General features: G+C 43.4%; 1 protein-coding gene across 3 annotated transcripts in view; it reads right to left on the reverse strand.

The window, feature by feature from the left end:
* Positions 1-20462, reverse strand: part of MTCL1 (microtubule crosslinking factor 1) — a 134594-nt gene that overhangs the window by 57567 nt on the left and 56565 nt on the right. The window lies entirely within an intron of this gene.

Below are 20462 nucleotides of genomic sequence, written 5' to 3' on the forward strand. Positions count from 1 at the left end.
CAAAGTTAATTGCTGTCTCTGGATTGCCTGTGGGCTAGTGGCCAAAGAATGGTAAGGAAGGAGAAGGGTGGTCCAAGTTTATAGATGAAAAACTGATCTAGGTCGCAGGGTTCTCCGTGAACTCCACTTCACGATTAAACCTCTGTCTCAAAGATGCAGCGCTCACAATTTATGCAACGGTGAGGAGGCCTGGCTAGTCCTGTGCTGCCTTGAGTCCCTGCCCAGTTCTACAGGCACTAGAGGGGCAGCTTTGCCAGCGACAGGCAGGATATAGCAAGTGTGCCTGAAACATATTAATAAAAGACCCAAGGGTGCCTGAAATAGAGTAATAGGGGAGGGGGACAGTTCCTGCTAAGGGAAAGTAAGTAAACAGCTATGACCAGAAAAGAGAGAAGCATTCTATGGGAACAAAAAGGGACTTGAAACCTGAAAGGATTAAGTTACTCCTGAGAAAAGCTGGAGTCACGTAGTTTGGAAAGTAAAGCTTAATGGGCATCGTTCAGATCTTGGCAAGTCTATCAGTGGAAGAGATTCTCCGCAGAGTCCACTGCCCCACCTTCTGATTCTGCCCCCTAGCTTGGAAGCAGGATTTCAGTTCTCCTGTGTCTAGTCACGGCTCTGTGTCCAGACTCTGCTTTTCGACTGCAGGATGCCAGGCCTCACTGGAGGAATGTCAGGTTAACTAATGATTAAAATTCTAGCTGCCTCTTGGCCTCTAGGAGGCTGGAGGCCCGGAAAAAAAGCAGGTAATTGGCAGCAGCCCTCTGGTAAAGGGATGACATCAGCACTGGTGCTGTCGCTCTCTGAATCTCAAGGGGATGGGGGGCAGCTTGTCTCTACACTCCAGCAGGAGAAGTACCTTTATTCCCTCGAAGAGTCAAAGGGCTGAGAACTCCAGCCAGCCTTTTTGGTAAAAGCAGGGTCAAAGTGTAAGGACGATCAGGTCAAGCAAAGCCTGTCTTCAAAATGGCTTGAGGCGTACCCCCTCCCTCACCCCTGTAAAGAGCAGGTTTCCAAGATTCTTCTGCTGCAGGAGTTGCTTTTATTTGAAGAAGCTGAGTGAGAAGAGCATTTCTGATGAACATTCTACAGAGAAGAGCTACCAAAAAAAGGAGCAGGGAGAGAAACTGTCCCCAAGGCTTTAACCTAGGAGATTTAACTCTGCAATAGTCAAGGCTGGGGGGTCAGCATGCCTCGGGACTGCTGGTGCTGGAAGAAAGCTAAAGCTAGAAGTGAGGACAGACGTCTCCTAGAACCTCTGCAGAATCACCTCGGCTGCATTTCAAAGCTGGAGAAGAGTGTTCTGTGGGAGTCCCCAGGTGGGAGGGAGAGAAGAGGAGCCTGTGCTGGCACCTCTGACCCGCCCGTGTGCCTGTCCCCTGACCACTCTTTATAAACTCCAGCTGTGAATGCAACTGCCTCTGAGCCGTGGGATCCTTCTAGCATACTGCCAACTATGTGGGGAGCTGGGGAACCCCTGAAGTAGACCCCACTCACAATGGCCACCAAAATGAAAAGGATTTCAAGGATTAAAGTTAACAAGAGACTGCAGGACCTATATGAAGAAAACCACAAAAGCTTTGGCGATGGCCATAAAAGAATGCCTGACACTGCAGGATGGGAAGACGCCATGTTGTAAAGATGTTACATCTCTCCCACATCAGTGTCAGTATAATGTAAGTATAATCAAATTCCTTTCTCTCCCCTTCCCCTCCCCCCATGTATGTGTAAGGATGATAAGAGGATGGAAGGATTTGAAAAAAGGTTTAAAAAATCATCCAGAGCAGGGGACGGCTCAGGACAAAACCAAGCATGCTTTGTAAATGCAGTTTTACTGAAAGAGAACCTTGTTTACTGTTGTTCATGGCTGCTTTGAGCTATGACCGCAGAGTTGAGGACTGGGACAGAGAACATTTAGCGTGCAAAGCCTAATATTTACTACCTGGCACTGTACAGAAAATGTTTGCTGACCCTGATCTAGAAAACCAAATTGGTGAAAATAGTCAAGAACACTTGACAAAGGAAAAAGCTTCTGGGAGGCTAGTACCACCAGATATAGGAATGCAACATAAAGCTAAAATATGTTTTGGTGCTGGTAATAAGAATAAACAGGTCAATGCAATAAAACAAAGTTCAGAAATTGATTTGAGAGCACATGAAATTTTAACAGTTGATTGAGGCAGCATTTGAAACCAGTAGGGAAAGAATGGGCTGCCTGGCACATGTTGCTAAAACAACTGCCTAACACAGAAAAAAAAAACATATACCCAAACTAATCCCAGATGAATTAAAAATTTACATGTAAAAAAACATAAAGGAACAAAAATGAAACAGATGAATTTTTATTTGTTCTTACGGCATGGCCTTTATAAATTCAGAAACAAAGGCAGAAATATCCAGGGAAAAAATTGGTGATTTGACTTGGTCAGTTTTTTTAAAACTTTTTATATACCAATGGAAACCACTGACAATGTTAAAAGGCAAATGACAAACTGGAAAAGGATTTGTCTAACATGTGACAGACAAAAGAATAATATCTTGCAAGCAACAGGAAAACCACCTTAATAAGAAAATAAACGTGATCTATGTATCTTTAAAAAAAAAAAGAAAATAAACAAATGGCCAATAAACACGAGTACTAGTCGTTAAAAGAAGATTGTTTTTTACCTATGAGATTTATGGACTGCAAAGAAGTGTGACATTCAGCACCGACAAGCATACACAGAGTGGGCCCTTCCACCAGCACCCCGGCACAGGGCAGCATTTCAGGTGGGCAATTCAGCCTTTAAAATGCACCTATCATGACCTACATTCCTAGTTATTCTGCCTCTAGGAATGTAGCCTATGGAAATACTCAGACTTATGTGTGTGAATGCTCATAGCAGTACTTTCTGTAATAGTAAATTAATGCTATGGAAGTATTAAAATATTTTTTAAAAATATTTAAAGATATTCTTTTCCTATACTCTATGCTTAGAGTATAGAAAAAGAAAAATGTAGGTAATGAGCAGCATGTTATTTTATGATCCCAACTTTGCTAAATATCTGTGTGTATATATACATAAGCATATATGAGTAATATATATAATACACATACATAGAATAATGTATATAAATATTTATATAATATACATACTATATATATATTACATGCACATATTAGAAACATGGACTAGAGGGATACATAGGAAACTATGACTAGTGATCACCTTCAGGTCATAGGTTTACGAGTAATTTTGATTTTCTTTTTCTGTAGCTTTTCCCAGTGTCCAAGTTATCTATAGCGAATGCTAGTTCCTTTACAAACAAAATCAAAACCAAACCAAAAAAAAGCCCAGGAAATTATTTTTTAAATTTTATTTTAAAGAGAACAGGAAAAAGAGGATTATCTTACATGTAAGATTGAAAAAAAAAATCTTACTGCTATGTAAGAGGAAAGGGCTGCTTCACCAGGAGTTATAGCCAATTTCTGCCTCTCTCTGTGGGTCTCCCTATCGCAGCTGATGCTGTTTTTATTGGCCTGGTCCTTTGGGCACAGCCTTTGCTTCTGTAGTTGGTTTAAGAGACCAGGAAGCCCCTGGAGGGTTGGGGGTCAGGGTTGCTACTGGCCCCTGGCCATTTGCCAAGAAACCAGGAGTGAGGTGCCTCCAGCCTCAGGCATGGTTTGCCCTCTGGCTCACCTGCTAAGGGTCCTGTCCAGGACAGTGGGCGAGGTGCTTGGAGCACCTGGGCTCTGGGACTTAGGTGAGAATTACTCATATCCAGTTCATCCCTTTGGATGACTCAGAGATCCAGAGGAGAGTCTCTTTCAAGAGATAATTACAGGAAAGAGGAAAATGTAGATTATTACATGAACTGAACCCATGAGGGGCAGATGATTGCCTGTTGATTAATTTTACTCTTTTTTTTATCTAGTTAACTGCCAACAAATCAACTCTAAATTCCTATTGAAAAGGAAAAAAAAATTGTGATTCTAAATTGAATCCATCTAAGGCTGACGTACTTGCTGAGTACTGAGTATGATTAAATAAAATGTGAAGTTAGGCAAATATTTGGACTTTCATGTCAATTCTTATTGTTTCCTACTTAAAGCTGGCCTATGTCTCCAAGCAAATTTAGAAAAACAGACACACTCTCAATGGCCAAAGTGTTTCAGAGAGAGACTTGGGGCTTAAGATTTAGGTTGTAATAAAAGGAGGCAAAGAAGCAGACTTGGCCCAGTGGTTAGGGCGTCCACCCTACCACATGGGAGGTCCGCGGTTCAAACCCCGGGCCTCCTTGACCCGTGTGCAGCTGGCCCATGCACAGTGCTGATGCGTGCAAGGAGTGCCGTGCCACGCAGGGGTGTCCCCCGTGTAGGGAAGCCCCACGTGCAAGGAGTGTGCCCTGTAAGGAGAGCCGCCCAGAGCGAAAGAAAGTGCAACCTGCCCAGGAATGGTGCCGTACACATGGAGAGCTGACACAACAAGATGACGCAACAAAAAGAAACACAGATTCCTGTGCCGCTGACAATAACAGAAGAGGACAAAGAAGAACACGCAGCAAATAGACACAGAGAACAGACAACTGGGGGAGGGGGAAGGGGAGAGAAATTGGAAAAAAAAAAAGAGGTACTTCTTCACCAAAAAAATTTAAAAAAATAAAATAAAAGGAGGCAAATATGAATTAGGACAGGATATATTATGAATCAGTACGGGAAAGAGAGTCTAGATGTAGGCAGATGATTTTCAGAATTCTTGCAGATTATTATCATTTAGAAAGTTGGTTTGGGGCTGATAACCCAGCACAGTTATAAAATCAGATGGACAAGAAAACTAAGGCAATCAAAATGTCTCAAGGCTCCCCAAACTCGGAATGGGATTCAAACCTGAGCCTGCCCACCCACAAAGTTCCTTCCAGGACTTTGCTAGCTGATTTCCAAAATTTAGGCTGTTTTTGTTTTCTCTGGGTTTCTGAGCCCCAAACTGCTGGGTTTTCTCATCCAGAGGATCTCTGCCTTTCCTGAACAAAACAGCACAAAGAAACTAGTACAGTATTGGTTTCAAATTATAATGTTCATGAAATACCTGAAGGCTGTGAAATAGTATTTATTGGCACTTTGGTGATTTAGGGGAGGATTTGAGGCTGCAGAGAGTCAAAGTCCATATTTGGAAACAAGATGGAAAATTATTATCAGAGGACCAAATGCCACAAAGCAAATGAGAAGAAGAGGAAAGAAAATTATATCAGGATGCATTGGTTAAGAAAGGACAGCCCTAAAAGTCAGAACTGGCTCTCGATTTCCAGCAGCCAAGAAAAGGAGGGGAAAGGCAGAGAGAGAGATGGATCCATTACCCAGGCCAGGAACAAAGTGGGCCCCAGGCGGGCAGACAAAGCCCTCCCGAATGCCCAGCCTGCCAAGTGTCACTTCCTCCTTGCAAAGAACAATAAGGCTCTGCACATGGAAATTTAGGGCCCGTCACAGGCATTTGCTTTGCGATAGGGCATGGCTGGTTCCTTTCTCAAACCTGACAGACGTGTATCTTGAAGCTAGTTATGGGCCCACACCTGAGTTAATGCAAATATGCATCACAGCACACTAGCCTGAGCCAAGGTCACAAAATAAATGAAACCTAAGATGATAAAGCAAAACTGTAATTTATAAATAATATGCAAGAAGAAAATTGAAATACATGACCACTGCAAGACCACAATGATGACTGAATTCAAAGAGTCCTTCCCCAAAATTGCAGGAATCCCACTCTGTGCACAAACACGCACTCAGCAACAGTGCCAAGTGTTACGATACGCTGAATTAGAATGCACATGTCAGAAGCCACTACTGACTGTCTTAGCAGGGCACCTGAAAGTGGTCCTTGGGCCTAATAAGGTTGAAAATCTACAGAAATACAAGCCATTTCCTAGCCAGAACTGAAGATGAAGCTTGTATTTAAAAAAAAAAACAAATCCCTTGCTGGCCCACCACTAGTGTCCTGGAAGCAATGTACCAGCTCATCCAGAGAGGCAAGTTATTTCCAAGTATAATGAAATACTTCAGAAGAGTTAGAAGTACTTTGAAAAACAAAACAAAGCCAAAAACTAAACAAATAAATAATACACAAAAAACGTTCCCTTTTGGAGAAAACTCACCACTCATTTTTGTTCAGATGCATCTAACATGAAAAAATATTTTATACTTGATTTCTTTTTAACCTTCAAATAACAGAATATATGAAAAAGTTCTGAGTTACTCCTAATACTATTTCATAATCATCTGCCAGCCCACCCTTCAAACCCTCTAATTTGACCTCAAATATTATTCTAAGTACAATTTTACTAATAAAATCTTATTCACCCATTTGTCAAAACTCAGCAAATATAAACTTACGATCTGTGCATTTCAGTACATGTAAATTAAATGAAAAGAAAAGCAATTGTAAACAAAAATGAACTCGCGCTAACAATACATATTTAGGGAAAAGTGAACTGGTGTCTGCAAGTTATTTTCAAATCCATCAAAAGTAAAATGGGTTAACAGAGAGATGAATGGGTGAACAGATAAGTGATAAATTTAAGTATAGTAAAATATTCACGTAGCTTCCAGGTGGTGGATGTACATGGGTGTTCACTATAAAATTCTTTCAGCTTTGTTGAACAATGTTTGAAAATTCCCACAATAAAATGTTGGGAAGAAAAACATTACACACATATGCTTACAATTTCACTGAAAATATTTAGTATACCATTGTACAGCCATTAAAATTATGATGACTAAAACTTTTTAATGATGTGGTAAATTTTTCATAAAATCTAATCTCTTAAATGCGAGATAAAAACTAAATAATTAATATAATGTCAACCAAGTAAAAGAGGTTTTAATTTAAAATGCATGGAAGCAAATGCTAATAATGGGTGGTAAAATTACAGGTGACTTCAGTTTCTTCTTTATAGATTTCTATATTTCCCCAAATATCCACAATAAACAAATTATTTTTTCCCATCAGAAGAGATGTTATTTTTTAGGGACAACAGAATTGGCCCACAATGCAAACAATGACCCCCCCCCTCCCCACCCACATAAACGCACTAAACCTAATATTGCTTTGCTTTTGGTGAGCCTCACCAGGAAGCAATGGATTGGAGAGCTGTGAACCACGGCCTCTCAGCCAGCAGACCTGGGCAGGAAATTAAACTGGGGGATTAACTCCCAGGCAGGATTAGCTCGGTGCTACTGGGGATCATCAAATACATCTCATCACAGAGGACAAAGACAGGCCTAAAGGACAGAGGGGACAGCAAATGGAACTGTGAAATTTTAATTGCCATCGCAGGATGAAGGCGTCCTACAGGAGCTGTCCCACCAGGGGGAGGCCTAATGAGAGCTGGGGTTTACTGACCCCGAGGCTGCGCAGGGTCCCCGCTATCTGGGGACACAGCCCCGTTCCATTCATCACCCACCAGAGCGCCGCGGGAATTGCTAAAGCGCTCCGGCCAGCGTTCTGCCCTCCTGTCTCCTGGCTAAATCTTCAGTGATTCTCTTCTCCAAGAGGTGGGAGCTGGGTCCTTCTGTGCACTTGGTGGGACTCCCCCAGGTGACTGTGGGGAGGGGCGGCTGCCCCGTGGCATCACGGTGGTTGTGAGCAAAAGCCCTCTCTGTTCTCCAAAAGCCTCCACCACTGTCCTGATGGCTCACTCTGGAGAAGGGCTGGGCAGGGTGGGGCAGGACGAGTGAGAAAGCCCCGCCCGGGGGGCAAGGGAGCTGTGCTGCCAGCTGCGGAGGTGGGAGGCAGGCCTGGCCTGCTGCGGTGGGCCAGTGGTGTGGACAGAAGAACAAATAACACGTCTCATGAAACGCAACCGGGCCCTGTGTTGCCGGCCCTGGCAAGGCTAAGGGCTGCGGAGGAACAGAATCTGGGGCTGGGGTATGGGTGTAGACGGGTACCCCCAACACCAAAGCCTGGGCCCGGGCCACCTTGCCCCTCCCATCCGACCTGGGAGCCCCTTCCTTGGGAAGTGGGCAGGGCCACGGAGGAAGGAGAGCGTACCCTGGCCTCCTCCGATTAAAGCCGAACGAGCCGCTTCATTCTCTGGGGCGCTATCCCGGGCAGTGTTGAGAAGCAGTGTCTGCTGACAGCCTGGAGCTTCCACAGGTGCCTTCACAGCTAAAGGGAGCAGCCAGGGTTAAAGCTGGCACCTGTCGGCCGCTCCCTGCTCACCGGCCTCCTGCAGGAGGGCCTGGGACCTGGGGAACAGCGGGGGCTGACCGGGGGGTGCTGGGCCGCCCACCTGGCCCCCCTGAGAGGCTGGTGTATCCTCCACCCCCCTCCAATGTGCAGAACCTGCCAAGTGCCCTCAGGCCCACATCAGCCCAGTTTTCTGTCCACCGTTGAGCCTTCTAAGTGCGACCAAATCTACAACCGATTTCTCACATGGCACTCTGGCCTGAGGAAATCCAGACGTGGTCAAGTCTTTATCCACAAGCTGCAAAGATATGGTGACTTGCATGTGTTTATGCAGACTTGCTGCTGCACATTAGGTGGGCGGCTCTTCCTGGGTCTGAGTGTGAAGCCATTTATGACGTCAAACTGGGTTCTAATGGTTCTGCGTCGACAGGAGGAAACGGGCTCCACTGGAAGTACCTGAAAGCCCTGTCCTCTGATTGCCCACTGCCACTGCGCCCACTTCCTTCCCCACTGGAGCCTGCACACCCTTCCCCAATGGAGCTTGCAGCCCTTCCCTGCGGGGACAGACCCCCGACTGGCCCACTGATGCAACTCTGGCAAGTCTGTGTTCCTCCTTCTATCACGTGCCCAAGGGCTGGAGGCAGGTGACAAAGGCCTTCTACCCACAGATTGATTTTATTATTCAACAAAATCACCCCACTGAAGACAGACCAGATTTGGGCACAGTGACGCTTCCCCTGGAAGACCTATGCAAGGAGAAGGTGCACAGTCCTTGTGTTTGGGACTCACACTCCTGGATGTACTCGTGTGTAGTACTTGTCCACAGTACTCACTGAGTACTTGTCCACAGTTCCTGTGTGCAGCAGGACTCACGTACCATACTTGCATACTCATGTAGTACTCATGCGCAATGCTTGTGTACACTACTTGTGTTCGCTACTTGGGTCCAGTACTCATGTACAGCAATTGCACTTGCACACAGCTGTGTCACTTAGTCCACTCACGTCCTGGAGCATGGACACTGGGAAAGTGGTCCTTCATGTACTCAGGAGAAAGCTGAAGGCTGCAAAGGTGAGAAGACTTAGCCACGGTCACACACACTTCGCAGGGTTCTGACTTGACTGACTCACAGCTGCCTCTGACAGCGGAGCCACGCTGAGATGCCTTTGGCCAATCGCTCCTTTGTTCACTCACTCACTTCTTGCCACTCACGCGCCCAGGCCCTAGGAGCGTCCTTGTGGCCTTGCACCGATGTCGCCATCCTCCCTGTCACCTCCATCCCTGCCACAAGCTTCCAAAGGGCAGCCTCAGTCGGTGCGCCGGGGTCCTCCCTGGCTCCTCTGCCTCAGCCTCACGGAGGCCCTAAGCTTGGCCACTGCAACAAATTATGTGGAATGCCAAAGTGCTTCGGGAAATTAACTAGTGCTCTGAGAAAGACTCCTTTGGAGATTTAAGCAGCAAATGGTCTACAGACAGAGCCACGACCCTGGGAAGGCCTTTTCTCATCACACTGGGTATCAATTTACTCATCTTGCCATCCAGAATAAATTGCTTTTCAAATTTATTCCAATATTGGCTAACATCTCCAAGACTTTTTCAGTTTTGCAGCCAGCATTTCCCTCCATAAGCTATGTGCATGAAGAGGAAAGACAAATTAAGGATTAAATTAAGTAATAGGCTTAAGTGATATCCATAAAAAAGCAAATGGCAGCCTGCCAAACAATTATGATTCTTTTCTCCATTAATTTTTCAAATGCTGATCAGCACCATACCATTACTGCTATCTATAGTCCTCAGCTTATATTTGGTGTATCTTCCCCACAAACTCTCCTATTAATACCATGTATTAATATTGTATATTTACTAAAGTTGATGAGAGAACATTCTCATATTTGTATTGCTGACCACAGTCCATCATTCAATGCAGGGTTCACTGTGTTATATGGTCCCTGCCTTGGACAATCTATTCAAAGAGTACACTCAGTGGTTCTCAGTTTCATCATAAGAGTTGTGCTGTCATCAGCTTGGTCCATTTCAGAATGCTTTCATTACTCTAAAAGGAAAAATCCCCAGCCCCTTATATGCCCCATTATTGACGCTTAGCATTGATATAGTGCCTTCTATGCCATTGCTGTAAAAATATTACAATAGTACTATTAACTATAATGTCTATATATTAGGCACTATATATTAACTAGTAATGTCTCTATGTTACACTACTTATATTTTCCCCATTATCTCCACATTCTTTTTTTTTTTTTTAAGATTTATTTATTTATCTCTCCCCTTCTCCCCTCCCTCCCCAGTTGTCTGTTCTCTGTGTCTATTTGCTGTGTGTTCTTTGTCCACTTCTGTTGTCAGCAGCACAGGAATCTGTGTTTCTTTTCGTTGCATCATTTTGCTGTGTCAGCTCTCTGTGCGTGCGGCACCATTCCTGGGCAGGCTGGACTTTCTTTCGCATTGGGCAGCTCTCCTTATGGGGCACACTCCTTGTGCATGGGGCTCCCCTACGCGGGAGACACCCCTGCGTGGCAGGGCACTCCTTGCGCGCATCAGCACTGCACGTGGGCCAGCTGCACACGGGTCAAGGAGGCCCGGGGTTTGACGACGCCCTAACCACTGGGCCACGTCCGCTTCCCTCCATATTCTTAACAACTTGTAATAAAGGAACATTCTTGGGTTTGTACTATTAATCACCATCATCACCTACTACTGAAACCACGGTTACACAGTCCCTGGATTATCCTCTAGCTTTCTTTCAGTTGACATTAACCACCTTAGATTACCCCTTTCAGCCACAATCACATTTATGAATCAGCAGTGTTGATTATACCCACTATAAGGTGTTACCATCAACTCTAACCATTTCCCCACATTTACAATCTCCCTTATTACACATTCTATATACAGTCACCATCAGCTCCCCCTTCTCAACCAACATTTTATCTCCTAGTAACCTATACTGTACAGTTTCACTCCATGAGTTTACTCATTGCACATGGTCAGTTTTAATTGTTAAGACCTCACAATACAAGATATGGACAAGGGACAGCTTATGTGCCAGGAGGTTTTGGGGATGGCAGCAGGGGGACACCATTCAGTGATATGCCCCTTATATCTTCTTTCAGAAATTCTCAACTTACAGAAAGATACCTTTTTAAAACACTGATTATATCCAAAATAGCCTATAGTAAGAGTAGTACAAAGAAACCCAAACAAACCTCTATGGATTATTACAGCTTATATGTTGGATGTCACTATACAAAACCTGTGATTTATTGAACTTTCCATGTGCACAGCACTATACATTCTTCTTTTTCTCCTTTTATGGCCAAGAAGCTAAGATCATCTAGCAGGGTTTTTAATCTGTAAAAGACACATTCAGACAGACTCATACTGTTTATAAATGTTTTGAAGACAGCTTTTAAACAGTGACCAAAGCTTTAGCAAGATTTTTTTCTCCAAAGCCCTTACTCTTTTTTTAAACTATGACAAGCATTTGAAAATTTATTTTACTTAATTGTACGTCTAAAAGTAGTTTCTCCTCTGCTGAAATTTCAAATCAGCATATTTTAATCAACCATTAAATGCATGGTTTCTTCATAAGAAGTAATTAAATTCTCTCAGTGATTAGAATTTATTTGGAAATTTTTTTCTAGAACTCACCATATAATACTAATGGGAGAAGTTTTGATTTTTCATCAAGTTATAAAATATTAAAACTTGTTGGAAGCAATGCAGAAATACTTTCTACAATACCTTTACTACACACACATATACACACTGCTTGCTCTGGAAATTTGGGAAGAAGAGAGAATGGCAGGAGTATGAATACATGGAGTTGGAAAGAATGGAGGTAAAAAGAGAGGAAAGCAAAATGGGGACGTTCAGAGCATTAGGTTCTCTTCCTAGATATAGCTTCATCTAGTCATCTACCTTAGCCTCCTGGTATCAACTGAGAAGTCAAATCGTAACATTGCTTGCTAATGACTTAGTGACATACATTTTGCCCAAGGAGCAACAAAGAATTTCAGAGAAATTAACAAACATGTTGCTTGTGTTCTATATTTAATAACTTGTCACATTATAGTCAAATACTTTATATTCAAGATCTCTAAGATGAGTAGTAGCATTCTCATTTTATAAGTGAAGAAAACAGGCTCAGAGACAGGAAGTAGCTTCCCACCATCACAGAGCTGAATGTGAAGCCCGAGTTTCCCCGTTCCTCGTGTCCCTCTGATGAAGAAAAGTGAGAGAAAACACCCATCAGAATCAACAAGGCACCGTTCATCTCCAAGCTGACTTCTCTCACGTTCCAGAAAGGTCTACGGCTAGGAATAGTGCTGTGGCTTGGGTACTTTGAGAGTTCCAAGAGGGAAAAGAGGGTGCTCAGAACTTCTACTTCACTAGAGTTGCTTTAATGTGATCCGTTTCATATAATGGAAGAAAGGATTCCACTCTAAAACAAACTTAAGACCCTAGATCTACTGTAGAGCCCAAGTCCCAAAGAGCTGCATGGAGCTGATCCATCCTCTAGAACTTGGGGCTCTATGAGTATAAGCCCCTCTAAGTGCCCCTGGAGAACCTAGAGCCCCAAGCCATGCCGCTGTCCCCTCAGCCCAGGGCCCGAGCACATACCTCCCGCCTCAAGCTCAGGGCCCCCAGAGACTTGGGTCTAAAGTTTTCTGTGTTGCTAGCAGAAATAGAAAACCTGTTAATAATAACTATTGGCCATTCATGGCCATTATACTCTTTTCTAAAACTTCATGCCAATTACATACTTCTCTAGAAATTCTGGGCTTGGGCAGACAACTGCCTTGGAATAAGAGCTTCATGATGGTGTTCTCCTTTTTGAAATATGTTTTTGTCCCAGGAGATTGTTTTTACGTTGCTCGTGACAAATGAGAACCTCTTCAACTCCCCTGTTAGAAGGGTCTCAGGGAGTCCCATAGGGGTGGGGAGGGGGCAGTGTCACAGCTGCATGAAAGAAATTTCAAGCAACTCTTTAGATTGAAAGAGTGAGCGTTCCACCACAGCCTTTGAAATCAACAGTTGTTCCTTCAGAATTCCTCTTGAACTAAGCTCCCCCTGTCCAGCTAAAGGTTATTATTAAGCTCCAAGAAAATCTTGAAAACACTTGACAACTTTCTTCTGCTTTGAGAATAACAAGCATTTACTTTTAGATATTAAACTATGGAGATATGCATTAGAGAAAGGTGTGCTACGAGGCATTATCAATGAATTTAAAGACATTTGGCATAATTTGTGTGTGATCCACCATTGAAGGCTTTCCATTTAAAGGCAATTTTCCCAGATGCATTATTAAAAAACACAGCTGGCCCCCCAATACAATCCCCATCCTGGTTTGTACTCCCCACCCCTCCACCCCGCCCTGTTCCTCTGCTATTACTATCCTGGGCTGCCAGTTTGGAGGAGGCATTTATTTCAACTATATTTGGCAGGCTACAAGAGTAGAGAAAAGAAGAAATGCTCAAGAGAAATCCACAACTCTTATCTATTCTGCCTCTTCATCTCTATTTTGAAAACCTCAGTTATCTGGTTTCCCAGGAGTGTCACCAAAATTTGCAACCATGTAGTTTCCTTGTGCCTCCCATTTTCTGGTTTCCCCGCTGGTTGATCATAAACACTTGAGAACCAAGAACTCCCAATTCATTGAGGTCCTCTGGCCCTTAAGAGATGGGAGGGTGCCTGACTAGTAAGTGGTGACAAGTTTAAGGAAAACTCTAACAGCACAACACAAGCATCGCTTATTCAAAACCAGAGTTTTATAAATTTATCAAATCTTAAAAGCTTTCTGAGAACCCTGTGATGGAAGCTCTAAGCTCATCATAGATAAGATTAATCAACCCGAAAAATTATATTTGTTGTCTTGAATGACCCCCAAGCCTATGGGTTAAGGAAAATTCAGGTGACGGGTACCATTATTTTCCACAGAAGGAGAAAATGTCACGTGACATTATCTCCAGTTCAGAATGTAACATGAGCCACAGTCAGGTAACTGGGAAACTATTCAGGGATTATGGTTCCAGAGGGAAGGACAAGGAAAGTGGACACCCCCCCTCTGCTTATGAGTCATTCCTGAAGATATTTCATAAGAGTTGCCTATGCTATTTTATACTTTTTCAATAAAAACACGACAAGACAATCTTTAAAACCTTTTTAAGCCAAATCCGTAGTTACGAAACCAGTAAGAGGAAGAAACATTTACCTAGATCAAAAGCACATGCACACTTTATCCATGATACCAACAATAAAAGACAAATGATACTATCTAATACAGTAAAGACATATTGCTTTTAAAGAGCTATGAAACTTTACCAGACCACCATTATTAGAAGACAATAAGCTTCAAACAACATTTCAAGAGTGCACATGACCTCCCATTTCTTTAAGTGTCTCTGCAAGCAGACCTTTGTATTTGTCATACATGAGCTTCTGAAAAGTCCCAAGGACAAAAACATGGATGTGTAACTCTTTCCTATTACATTTCCCCATTACAAGAGCCTAATCATCATTGCTTCCATGACCAGTCAATGCTCACACTTGAACTTTTCACAAGCTTTCCTGTTCCCTGGCCTTCTCTATTGTTGTTACTGACCTGTATTTTATATAAGAAAAAGAAAATGTGAGCTTTCTTAAATCCTTTAGTCTCTGAATCATAGGCTGCCAAGTCAGTATATAGGGTTTTCTTTGACACATGTCTTTAGGCATCCTCAGGGAATGAAGGAGTCCACAGAAAATTTTAAATGTCTGGAGAAATAAAACCTTCCCCTTTAGAAGCTAAAACTTAAAAAAAAAAAAAAACAATAAAGTTAACCATTATTGATGTCTATTAAGTTCAAGACTCCTGGAGGTTTGGAGCCAGGTATAGAGCAGGTGGCTCAAAGGAGTCAACATTTCTAACTCCAAATTACTCTTTTTAAAAAAGTAGAGCACTAAATAGAATTTATAAAACAGGTGTGCCTTGGGCTCCCATCAGCAACCTTTGGGGACCATCCCTCAGGGCTATCCAGCTGACTCTTCCAGGGTAAAACATATGCTTCCCTCACTGCTAAGATGTTGGCTGAGCCACCCCCGTTTCCTGGAGCATGACCGTGCTGGTGTCAAGTCCATTTAGAGAACCACAGTCATTTAGAGAACCACAGCCATTGGAAGTAGGTACCAATGTGTCACCATCCAGTGGGAGGGCCCTGAGAGAGGACCACTCCCACTAGATACAAGTGCTCCATTGGGGATTCAGGGTTTTGCTTTTTAAGCATTCTGGAGGTTGTGACCATGTTCCAGATGGAAAGCTACCAATGCCTGGATTCTGGATACGTGGGATAGTCTTGCATGAGAAACAGAGACACACTCATCTTTCATACACTGTCTTCTCCTTTCCTCCCCAGTAAAGTCTCTAAATTTTTCTTTCCCTCACAAAGTTTGCCTCTGTCCCTCAATATTCCTGACACGCTATCTAAGTGAAAACTTGAATCTCTTGGCTTTGATATGTACAATTCTTTGTCATGGCTAAGACTGAAATCTCATACTCTTCTCTAATGGAAAAGTATCTGAGGGTCAGAAGTCACCAAATCATCTGGCAACCTCCAGGTAAATGATGGCAAAGAAAGGCCAGGCACCTTGCATGGCACTCAAGGGAGGCTCCTTACTCAAAGGACAGAGCCATATGCCCTCACTTTATGCACTTTCTTTTGAAGACAAGTCTAGTAAAAGAGATGACAATAATATTTGTGTAACGTTTCATGATGTACTATATAACCTCCATGACTAAGCCCTGCTCCAGAAGCAACTGCCTGTGAAGAGACATTCTGTTGATTTTACAAGACTCTAGTCTCTCAAAGAAGATGGTAGTTTGTCTTTCAAAGCTGGTTTAGACATTAAAAATAGTCACGGTCAGTCCTGCCGCCACCCCTTCCGAGGCCCTGAAAAACTCAAAAACATGTGCTGATTGGACATATCTCAAAGAAGATGAACAACCAACTTTCCCAGAGCACTGTAGTCTGTGTAAAGAGATCTTGCCATTCACAAATGGCAAACAGGTGGTCTGTTCCAGTGGTCACATTTGGCTCCGGTGCTTTTTAACCTACCAGGCTTGCCAGAGTTTGATACACAGAAGGTGTTTGCTGCATGACAGCATTGCCCGACACCCAGCACCAGAAGATCCTGATTGGATTAAGAGGTTACTGCAAAGACCCTGCCCCTCCTGTGATTCTCCTGTCTTCCAAATGTCAGTGGTGGGAAGATGGAAAGAGCGTGTACTCTGCTGTAGAAGACATTCAGTAGTCTGAAGAGAAAGGACCCTCTGGAGTGAGCCTGGGCTTCATAAGTGGAGAGGCACTCTTCATAAAATTGTAAATAGGACCCTGGGAACTTGTTTCTGAAGTGCATTCTCTATCTCGAGGGACTATAGGATATCTTTAAAAATGACTGAATGCAGAGATTTTAAGTCATTTTGAGATGAACATTAACCCTCCCCCCACTTCTTACCCAATGAGGTACTTTTATTTTTCAGGCGTCTTGAAGAAGCAGTGTGAACAAAATGAACATCCTATCATTTCTAGGAACAGAACGGTCTCGTCTAGAGAATTTGGGTAAGGACCTTGCTGGGCTGGGTTAGGTTTTCATCCTTGCAATAACCTTGTGGCTCCAGAGAACTTAAATTGCCTGGTATGTGACAGTCAGTGTACCAACAGATATTAAAAGTATCTTAAAAAAAAAAAATAGTCACGATCAACCACAAATAGGTCAGGTTAAATTGGGGGCTCCTGAGAGATGTCCTGGAACTCTCCAAAGCTGGATTAGCCTCGGAGGCTTTTCTGGGACAGAGTTCATCATGGGAAAGGAAGGGGAAGACGTGCCATGCCCTTGAAGCCGCCCTGGCAGAAATGACACCTTGCTCGTTTATCACTCTTGATGAAGAGCAAAAACTGCATATGGTGCAAGTGTTAGGGCTAGAGAATTACCTCTCCCTCCCCATTACCTTTTTTTTTTTTTTTTAAGATTTATTTATTTTTTATTTCTCTTCCCTCACCCCCCAGTTGTCTGTTCTCTGTGTCTATTTGATGCGTGTTCTTCTTTGTCCGCTTCTGTTTTGTCAGCGGCACAGGAATCTGTGTCTCTTTTTGTTGAGTCATCTTGCTGCATCAGCTCTCTGTGTGTGCAGCACCACTCCTGGGCAGGCTGCACTTTCTTTTGCGCTGGGTGGCTCTCCTTACAGGGCGCACTCCTTGAGTGTGGGGCTCCCCTACGTTGGGGACACCCCTGCGTGGCACGGCACTCCTTGCACGCATCAGCACTGCGCATGGGCCAGCTGCACATGGGTCAAGGAGGCCTCGGGTTTGAGCCACGGACCTCCCATGTGGTAGACAGACACCCTAACCACTGGGCCAAGTCCGCTTTCCTCCCCATTTCTTATGAAATTTGAGTTTGATGAGGGGAAATGATCAAGGACCGAACACTGTTTCATTTTGTTTTATTTCGTTTGCAAGGATGCAGTAGTTTTCATCTCAAATAAGCCCTAGTTTACCAAAACAGAAATCCCCAAACCACTTGCTGGCCTGGCCTCAGAAGCCGCCAGTCCTAGATCGTGTCCTGACACTTCCCTCTTTGCACCCTCGGGCGTGTCCTTCAGCATCCCTGAGCCACAGCCCCCCACAGTGAGTGAGCTGGCCCCCAGCTCGCAGAGTGGGGGTGAGGAGGGTGCCAGGTGAGAAAGGACAGGGGAGGGAATGCAGCATTATCTGTAAATGCAGCCTTTTTAACAACGCAGCAAGAATCACCCAGGGACTCCCAAGTCATGCTTTCCATGATTTAAAATTATACAAATAGGAAAATGATGAAGCAGTCGGGTTGCTCAGAGCCCGAGGCACGGTGAAGGAGACTTTTTCAGGTGTCCTCAACCTGGAAGCTGTGGTCTTCACTCCCAAGAAACCTGAAGAACTAAACTGGTCTCCACTAATACGTGTACATTTCACTTGTATGTGAGACTCCTGGGTCAGAGACAGAGGCCTTTATTACTCAGGGCAGAGAAACAGCACACGAGGGCATTCAAGACACAGAGAACTGGGGATGGAGGAGCAAAATCAGGTAGCAGGCATTTTGCAGAACTTTGTAAGCATCTAAACTATAGCTATTAGGAGCCAGGATGGCCATGGCTAGAGAAATACAGACAAATTAAAAAATATGCAGCCATACTCCATAGATAGCTTATGGAATGATTCAGTTCACTTTTCCCTCTGACACCACTGGTATTTCATTATCAAGCACTTGACGGATTTACTTTGGTTTTTCATGTAAGTATATCTCATCATTCTAATAATTTATATAACCAAGGTAAATGACTCCATTGCCTACTTCTTCTATATTCCCAATAGCGCCTGGTAGAATATTATACATGCAGGGGCTATTTTGGAGATGGTCGTTCAAAGATAAGGGAAAGAGGAAGGAAGCAGAAGAGAGATTTTCAAACGACCACTGCTCATCAGAGTCTGTAAGAAAAGCAATAGGAATTTTAGATAGTTTGAAAATAAGAATGTATATGTATTTTAAATTAGAAATACCTAGCAAAGTTTTGTGCCATGGTATGTTCCTTTATTAAATAGATACAAATTGTGACACTCTATGATTTTTACCTATGATATCTTGATATTTATATTTTATACTGTTAGGAGACAGGCTCCACGGGTCTCTCACATGCTACAAATCTTGCTGGGTGTACCAAGAATTCAACGTTTGGACTAGTCTTTACCTGCATTGTTTATCAGGACTCTTTTCACAGCAAGAAACCTTGAAGGATGAGGTAATGTCTCCCTCTGCCACAAAGTGCAGACTTGCTTATCGTTTGCTAGGATATAGTGGATTCCCCGAGCTCAGTGTTCCTCAGCTGTGACATGAGCCCACTATGAGCACAGCAGCCTTCCCCACGCCCACTGGACTTGGGGACAAGGGAAGCTGACTGTGCTGATCTCAAGTTGCTTGCTGCACCCTGAATAATAAAGTCCTTTGTCTCTGACCCAGGAGTCTCGCGTCTTCTGCCAGGAGCCATGACACAGTAATGGGCTAACGTATTAGGTTGTAAGTAGGGTAAAATCAAATACCAGATCTGTCAACATCTTTATTTCAAATAATGATTAAATGTCTCAAATCTGGCTTTTTGGTGGAGTTAAAGGAAAACAACTGGGTTAGAAGGCCATGCCTGTAATAATAGAATTTAGCACATGATGTTTTAAAAATGACTTCAACATTTTATGAAAACTTTCTTGTCCATGTTGGACTCCTCCACTATGTCCAGTTTGGGGGGTGCTTGACAACTTCTGGCTGTGACATGCCTGGACCAGGCAACCCTGGTGTCTGACAAGAAGTTTGGCTTCTCTGCTTCTACTCTCATCCCTTTTTGAGGGCTCCCAAGGCTCTGCTGAAGGCAACTAGTTTATAGCGTAGGGATCAGTGATAAACTGGCAAGTCCACTCAGCCTCTGGCTGGCCAGGGGCACCCTCTCTCCCTGCAGAGCTGGGCCCGAATGACCATGGTGGGGACGGGGTGGGGCGTGAACATGCAATCCCCTAGTTACCTGGCATATTCACTGAGGTCTCTCCCCTCCCAGTTCTCGGTGACACTGCACTTAGGCCTCGCTTACAGTTTACTGTGCATTGTACAAAACTCACAGCTGCCCACCTTATCCTCTTTGCAGGGGAAAGGCCAGGGTGTTTTTTAGAAAAGCCTGTATATCCACGCAATGTGGTGCTTGCACCTCAGTAGGAATTCCATAATACCTGATAAGTGAATTAATTTGTTATCATTTCTAGACCTTATCTGCCAAAATATTTTTTAATATTATTCTATTGAGTTTAAAAATTGGGAGAGTAGTTCGATTTTTAAATAGTTACCCTAAGAACTCTGGAGTGTTCTGTGTGTCTGTGGCTTAAAAACTGCAATACACCTAAGACTGAAAACGTTTTCATTCTTTAACTTGCTATTCCATGTGGCTTCCTTGGAGAAAAGAGCCAGAACAGGCTCTTTTTAAACTTGCCTCCAGATCAAACCTAGAAGAACTAAAACTATTGCTAAAGAGAGTCATAAAACTAAAAAAGAAAAAGGAAAAAAAAACGCAAACCTATTTTTATTTAAAAGTTATCCATGAGCAGCCCTCGTTCCATTATTATGCAAATTGAAATTGAAATTTTAAAAAGAACAGTTTAATGAAGTATGCAAAACCACCATTCAATACTTCTAATATGCAAATGACTTTATAAAGTCATGTTATTTCCACATTACTCAAAA

Source organism: Dasypus novemcinctus, chromosome 16 (assembly GCF_030445035.2).
Source record: "Dasypus novemcinctus isolate mDasNov1 chromosome 16, mDasNov1.1.hap2, whole genome shotgun sequence".
NCBI classification, from domain to species: domain Eukaryota; kingdom Metazoa; phylum Chordata; class Mammalia; order Cingulata; family Dasypodidae; genus Dasypus; species Dasypus novemcinctus.